Genomic DNA, 8,240 nt, shown 5'->3' on the forward strand with positions numbered 1-8,240 from the left:
GAAAACTATTTCTCTAAAAGTTATGTACCTAAGTTAGAAAAAAAAAAAAATGACTTTCTCAACTGAAGGAGCTGTCATCAATTCCTGTAACATGAATGGGATTAAAAGCAGGTTGTGTGGAGATAAGGTAGTCCAATCACAGAAAATACTTACACCAAAGCCTGGCAGAAAACCTTAATCAACAAATATGTCAGAATGGGTAAAACGTAGAGTATGAGGGAAGAGGTTTTAATGACATGAGACAAAGCTAGAAAGTTAGTAAGCATCAGATTATTGATGATGAAGTATAACATGTCATGAGATTTTAATTTTATTTGGAGGCCAATGCATCATAAGCAGATAAATGTCACGTTCAAATTTTCATTTGAGAAAGATTACACTAGCAAAAGGCTGTGAAGTGAATTGAAAGGTGGCTATGTTGATGAGAGGCAAAACATTGAGAAGGCAAGGTGGTAGAAGACAGTGGTTCAATCTAAAAATGGCATTGGATAATGATTGAACTAGTTTACAATCCCACCAACAGTGTAAAAGTGTTCCTATTTCTCCACATCCTCTCCAGCACCTGTTGTTTCCTGACTTTTTAATGATCGCCATTCTAACTGGTGTGAGATGGTATCTCATTGTGGTTTTGATTTGCATTTCTCTGATGGCCAGTGATGACGAGTATTTTTTCATGTGTCTGTTGGCTGTATGAATGTCTTCTTTTGAGAAATGTCTGTTCATATCCTTTGCCCACTTTTTGATGGGGTTGTTTGTTTTTTTCTTGTAAATTTGTTTGAGTTCTTTGCAGGTTCTGGATATTAGCCCTTTGTCAGATGAGTAGATTGCAAAAATTTTCTCCCATTCTGTAGGTTGCCTGTTCACTCTGATGGTAGTTTCTTTTGCTGTGCAGAAGCTCTTTAGTTTAATGAGATCCCATTTGTCAATTTTGGCTTTTGCTGCCGTTGCTTTTGGTGTTTTAGACCATTATGGAAAACAGTATGGCGATTCCTCAAGGATCTAGAACTAGATGTACCATATGACCCAGCCATCCCATTACTGGGTATATACCCAAAGGATTAGAAATCATGCTGCTATAAAGACACATGCACACGTATGTTTATTGCGGCACTATTCACAATAGCAAAGACTTGGAATCAACCCAAATGTCCATCAGTGACAGACTGGATTAAGAAAATGTGGCACATATACACCATGGAATACTATGCAGCCATAAAAAAGGATGAGTTTGTGTCCTTTGTAGGGACATGGATGCAGCTGGAAACCATCATTCTCAGCAAACTATCGCAAGAACAGAAAACCAAACACCGCATGTTCTCACTCATAGGTGGGAACTGAACAATGAGATCACTTGGACTCGTGAAGGGGAACATCACACACCGGGGTCTATCATGGGGAGCGGGGAGGGGGGAGGGATTGCATTGGGAGTGATACCTGATGTAAATGACGAGTTGATGGGTGCTGACGAGTCGATGGGTGCAGCACAGCAACATGGCACAAGTATACATATGTAACAAATCTGCACGTTATGCATATGTACCCTAGAACTTAAAGTATAATAATAATAATAAAAAATAAATAAATAAATAAATAAATAAATAAATAAATAAATAATGGCATTGGAGACAGAGAATATGACACTCATTTAAAAGACTGTAAAGAGTTTTGTTTTCCTCTTTAGGGTATTGGGGGAAAAAAAAACCCTCAGTGTTACCCTCTTCTGTTTTAGTGCTAAATGGAGATTTCCAGTAAGCATTGGGTATAAATACATAAAGTTTAGAAGATAGGTCTTAGTTGTAAATCTATATGGGAAATCAACATATGGCTAATGATATTATAGAAACAACAAGAGTGAAGAAAATTACCCCTGGAAAGTGTAGAGAAGAGGCTCAAAATCTTGATTCCACATTATATTCACCTGGGGAGATTTTATAACGTATGGATGCCTTAGCTCCATCCAAGATATTCCGACTTAACAGATTCTGAGTGAGGCTCCTGACAACAGTATTTATATAAAACACTTGATGATAATGTGAAGTCAAAGTTGAAAACTTAGTGTGGAAAAGGAAGAAAAAGGAATGAAGTGGGGGAGGGAAGAGAAAGGAAGGGAAGGAAAAAAGAAAGAGAAAAGAAGAGAAGACAACAAGATTGATCTAAAACTGAAAGGACCATGGGATCTAGACTGAACATGACCAAAGAAGCACAGGAAGAGATATGACCAGGCAAGCAGAGTTCAGAGAGAGAAAAATATTTCAATTTGCTACACTGATGGCTTTGAAAATGTAGGAAGCTGCCATGAGCTAAATAATGCAGGTAGATTGCAGAAACTGAAAAAAGCAAAGAAACGAAGATATGCTGGAGCAACCAGCTGGAACACAACCCTGTTAACAATGTGAATTTAGAAAATTAACACATTGGCTAAGAAATTAAGTAAAGAGGCCGAGCGTGGTGGCTCATACCTGTAATCCCAGCACTTTGGGAGGTCGATGCAGGTGGATCACAAGGTCAGGAGTTCGAGACCAGCCTGGCCAACATAGTGAAACCCCGTCTCTACTAAAAATACAAAACTTAACCAGGCATGGTGGCGCACACCTGTAGTCCCAGCTACTTGGGAGGCTGAGGCAGGAGAATTGCTTGAACCCTGGAGGCAGAAGTTGTGGTGAACTGCGATCAAACCACTGCACTCCTGCACTCCAGCTTGGGCAACAGAGCTAGACTCAGTCTGAAAAAAAAAAAAAAAAAAGAAAGAAAGAAAATAAGAAATTAAGTAAAGATAAAAGAAGTGCTGTTAGCAAAGGAGAAGAGATTGAAGTAAGAGGTAAACAATCTAATGATTTATCTCAGTAATTTTCATTACATGAGAATTTAAATTATAATTAAAAGAGTGAAGAGATAGGAAGTTGTGATGAGTTTAATGAGAAAAGAGATATCAGAGTTCATATGTGATCAAATTTCAGATAATGGAAAGGTGTGGTGCATGGCCATGTAAAAGCTAAATATATTGGCTGTGGAGATCACTTAAGGTGAAAAAGTAGGAAATCAATTGCCCAGAATGATGATAATTTTATCCATATGGGTGTGACACCATTTGGGATGATGACAGTTTTTAAAGCAGAAAGAAATACAATGATTCAGTTGCTAAGATCTTTAGTAACTGAGAGAGGTAGACCAGGAGTCAATATAAGACAACACGTAAGAAGAATGGATAACAGTAGACTGAGGTAGAATTTACAGGTTTCTGAGGAACTTGGGGTTTGGGAAGATAATGAAGGAGTAATGGTCTAAAAGCAACAATAAAAAATGTGGGTAGTTAAGTTTGCAACTCTTAAAAATATGATGTATAAAATAATAAGTAGGAATTACCTGCTAAGGCAAGTTGGAGAAAAATTACTCTAGAGGGAAAGTCATGTTGGATGTGAGAAGTGTGAATTCAATGGAGTTATTAGAGATAGAAAATGAAAATAATGTCCCAGGAATAAAAAAATTGAGATATAAACATCTTAGCATTAAACAGATTGTCAAATAATTTTTTGGAGGGGAAGTTTGTTATAGTGAAAAATGTTGGACGTACCTAAGTTTGAATCATTTTTTTGCTACCTACTATGTGTGCGACCACACTCAAGTTATAGACTTTCTCTGAACCTACATGTAATCACCTGTAACTGGGGGTAATACTGGTATCTACTTTACAAGGTTGTTGTGAAGATTCCATAATTTGATACTCTTAATAGTTAACATTTATGGATAACTTTACCATAAGCCAGCAGTTGTTCCAAGGTCTTTCCTTTTTAAATTTATAACTGTGTATTTAAAAATATAATTATATTTTTAATTGATATAATTTTTTAGGTTTATGGGTTGCAAAGTCATGATATTATACATTTGTAATGTGGAATATTAAATCATGCTAGTTAACAAATTCATCACCTTATGTATATATCATCACATATAGTTTTTTGTCTGTTTACCTGAATCTTTAGAAATATATATTATAAATATGATTTTATATATATTCATATATACATAATATCATATATAGATTTTACATATGTGATATATATCATATATATGAAATTGCATATGTGATATATCATATATACAATTATATGATATATAATATATAATTTATAAAATATAAATATGTTTTTATTTACATATATTTTATTTATATATTTCATTTATATATGGTCCCCATCTTCATTCATGTTGCTGCAAAAATCATGACTTCATTTTTTATGGCTGTGTAGTATTCCATGATGTATATGTACCACAGTTTCTTTATGCAATCCATCATTAATAGTCACTTATGTTGATTTCATGGCTTTACTATTGTAAATAGTGCTGGGATTAACATGCAAGTGCATATGACTGTTTGGTGGAAAATTTTTTCCTTTGGATATATATCCAGTAATGTGATTGCTGAGTCAAATGGTAGTTGTTTTAATTTATTTGAGAAATTTCCAAACTGTGTTTCACAGTGGATGAACTAATTTAAATTCCAAATGACAGTGTATGAATATTTCATATTTTCATATTTTATCTTGAGTTCTGGGGTACAAGTACAGGATGTGCAAGTTTGTTGCATAGGAAAATTTGTGCCATGGTGATTTGTAGCACAGATCAAAACATCACCTAGGCATTAAGCCCACATGCATTAGCTACTTTTCCTGATGCTCTCCCTCCTTCTGCCCCAAGACAGGCACCAGTGTGTGTTGGGGTGTTTTTCCCCTCCATGTGTCTATGTGTACACATTGTTCAGTTCTCACTTATAAGTGAGACCATCCAGTGGTTGGTTTTCTGTTCCTGTATAGTTTGCTGAGGATAATGACTTCCAGCTCCATTCATGTCCCTGCAAAGGACATGATCTTGTTCCTTTTTAAGGCTGTGTAGTATTCTGTGGTGTACATGTACTGCATTTTCTTTACCCACTCTATCATTGATAAAATAAGACAAGCATTTGTGTTGATTCCATGTCTTTGCTATAGTAAATAGTGCTGCAATGAACATATGTGTATGTGTGTATCTTTATAATAGAATAATTAATATTAATTTGAGTATACTCAGTAATAAGATTGCTAGGTCAAATGATATTTCTGGTTCTAGGTTTCTGAGAAATTGCCACACTGTCTTACACAACGGGTGAACTAATTTACCTTCCCTCCAACAGTATAAACACATTCCTATTTCTCCATAGCCTCATCAGCATCTCTTGTTTCTTGACTTTTTAGTAATTGCCACTCTGACTGGCATGAGATGGTATCTCATTGTGGTTTTGATTTATATTTGTCTAATGATCAGAGATGTTGAGCTTTTTTTTCATATGTTTCTTCACTGCATACATGTATTATTTTGAGAAATGTCTGTTCATGTCATTTGCTCACTTTTAAATGAGTTTTTTTTTTAAAAAATTAGGTTCCTTGTAGATTGTGGATATTAGACTTTTGTCAGATAGATACTCCATGCCACCAGGGCCTTGGGTCCCAAGAATGGAGCTGGGCAGATACTCAGCGGCTGCTTGGGCTGCAGCCAGCATCAGCAGGATGAAGACTGCCCAAGACGACTGAGTACCCGGTGGGAGGGGCGGCTGACAACAAGTCGGTTCCAGTTAGCCCTTTTCCCCTGCTGAGGCGGGAGACTTGGTGGTTTGTACTTTGAGGAATTCCCCATAGCACAGCACAGCAGCTGTGGCAAATCGTGACCAGATTGCTTTTTTAGGTGGAAGCTGGATCCATTCCTCCTCACCAGGCGGGGCCTCCCTGCAGGAATTTAAGCATCTGCAGCAAGGGGTTTATGGACAGAACTCTGAAATCCCTAGGACAGAGCCACTGGAGGGCGGGGCAGCCATGGTCTCTGGGGTCCAGCCAACTTGGTCTTTCCTGGCTGCTGGCTCTGATGAATACTGGCAGTCCAGATGAGGGGCATTCCTCCCAGCTCAGCACACTTGTTGGGGCTAGAGTGCTTCATTAAATGGGTCCCTGATCTCATGCCTCCTGACTTGTTGAGACCCCACCCCCCAAACAGGGGCCTGCAGACATCTTATGCAGGAGCGTTCCCACCTGCATCAGGTCTGTGCCCCTCTGGTATGGAGCTCCCAGGGGAAGGAACAGGCAGCCACATTTTCTGTTCTGCAGCCTCCACTGGTAACACCTCCATGTGTGGGAGGGACCAGACAAATAATGTTTTGGATGGAACCCCAGAAAACTACAGAAGCCCTACTGAAGACGGGCCTGACTGATTAAAAAAAAAAAAAAAAGCAGAAAACAACAAACAAAAGACCCCACAAAACGCCATCCAAAGGTCAGCAGCCTCAAAGATCAAAGGTATATAAGTTCAAATACTCTTTCCCTGAGCTAAAGGAGTATGTTCTAACCCAACACAAAGAAGCTCAAAACCATGATGAAACATTACAGGAGCTATTAACCAGAATAACCAAATTATAGAGGAACATAAATGGAGCTGAAAAACATAACATGAGAACTTCAGAATGCACCCACAAGTGCCAATCACCAGCCGAATAGACCAAGAGGAGAAAAGAATCTCAGAGTTTGAAGACTGTCTTGCTGAAATAAGACAGCCAGACAAGATTAGAAAAAAAAGAATAAAAAGCAATGAACAACACCTCTGAGGACTGTATAATTATGTAAAAAGGTTGCACCTATGACTGATTGGGGTATGTGAAAGAGACGTGGGGAACAGAATCAGTTGGAAAACATAGTTCAGGATATCATCCAGAACTTCCCCCAAATAGGAAGACAAGGCCAACATTCAAATTCAATAAATCCAGAGAACCTTAGGAAGATACACCATTAGAAGATCAACCTCTCAGAATGGGTATTATTAAAAATAAAAAGATAAAAACATTGCTGGTGAGGTTGTGGAGAAAAAAGAACACTTACACACTGTGAGAATGCAAATTAGTTCAACAATTGTGGATGATTGTGTGACGATTCCTCAAAGACCTAAAGACAGTAACACCATTTGATCCAGCAATCCCATTACTGAGTGTATACCAAAGGAATATAAATTGTTTATTATAGAGACACATGAACATGTTTGTTCATTGCAGCACTATTCACCAGAGTGAAGACATGGAATTAACCTAAATGCCCATCAGTGATAGAATGGATAAGGAAAAATGTACATATACACCATGGAATACTATGCAGACATATAAAAGAATGAGATCATGTCCTTTTCAGGGACATGGATGGAGCTGGGGGCCATTATTCTTAGCAAACTTATTCAAGAACAGAAAAACAAATATTCAATGTTCTCACTTAAAAGTGGGAGCTAAATGGTAAGAATGAATGGACACATAGGAGGGAACAGTGCATATTGGTGCCTGCTGGAGGGCGGAGGTTGGAGGAGGGAGCAGATCAGGAAGAATAGCTAGTGGATGCTGGGCTTAATACCTGAACATAATTGATAATCTGTGCAGCAAGTCACAATGGCACATGTTTACCTATGTAACCAGCCTGCACATCCTGCACATGTGTCCCTGAACTTAAAATAAACGTTGAAAATTTTAAAAATTAAATGTTTTTTTCTTAAATGTGTGGCACCATCCACCCCCCCCCCATTCCTTTTTTCCTATTTTGATCATGTTATATGACTGCTCCCTCTTCACCTTCTATAATGATTTTAAGCTTCAGGAGGTCTCCCCAGAAACTGAGTGGATGCCAGCACCATGTTTTCTGTAAAGCCTACAGAATTGTAAGCCAATTAAACATCTTTTCTTTATACATTACCCAGTCTCAGATATTTCTTTATAGTAATGCAAGGATGGCCTATTACAGTAATGCTTTTGGTTTTTGCCCATTCAGTATGGTGTGGGTTTGTCATAGATTACTCTTATTATTTTGAGTTATGTTCTTCCAATGCTTGGTTGAGGGCTTCTATCATCATAAAAGGATGTTGAATTTTCTCAAAAGCTTTTTCCACATCTATTGGGCTGATTATACGGATTTTGTTTTTAATTTTTTATGTGATGAATTACATTTATTGATTTACATATGTTGAACCAACCTTGCATCCCAGGAATGAAGCTGACTTGATCATACTGAATTACCTTTTTGATGTGTTTCTGGATTTGGTTTGCTATTATTTTGTTAAGGATTTTTGTGTCTGTGTTGTTTTTGTTTTTTGATAGTACTGATTAAATTTTAGAACTCAATATTGGTCTGTCCTGGGCTTCAATTTCTTACTGGTTCAGTCTTTGGAAGTTGTGTGTTTCCATGAAT

At 37.5% G+C, this 8,240-nt stretch overlaps 1 protein-coding gene across 1 annotated transcript in view; it reads right to left on the reverse strand.

Moving 5' to 3' along the window:
- LOC126946313 (40S ribosomal protein S24) overlaps positions 1–7,582 on the reverse strand; it is a 1,171,839-nt gene extending 1,164,257 nt beyond the window's left edge. Inside the window, exon 1 of the mRNA XM_050776448.1 lies at positions 7,570–7,582. The gene's annotated coding sequence lies outside the window, so the exon portion shown is untranslated. The remainder of the gene's footprint in view (positions 1–7,569) is intronic.
- Positions 7,583–8,240: the final 658 nt, after the last annotated feature.

The sequence above is a fragment of the Macaca thibetana genome, chromosome X (genome assembly GCF_024542745.1).
Source record: "Macaca thibetana thibetana isolate TM-01 chromosome X, ASM2454274v1, whole genome shotgun sequence".
Taxonomy (NCBI): Eukaryota; Metazoa; Chordata; class Mammalia; order Primates; family Cercopithecidae; genus Macaca; species Macaca thibetana.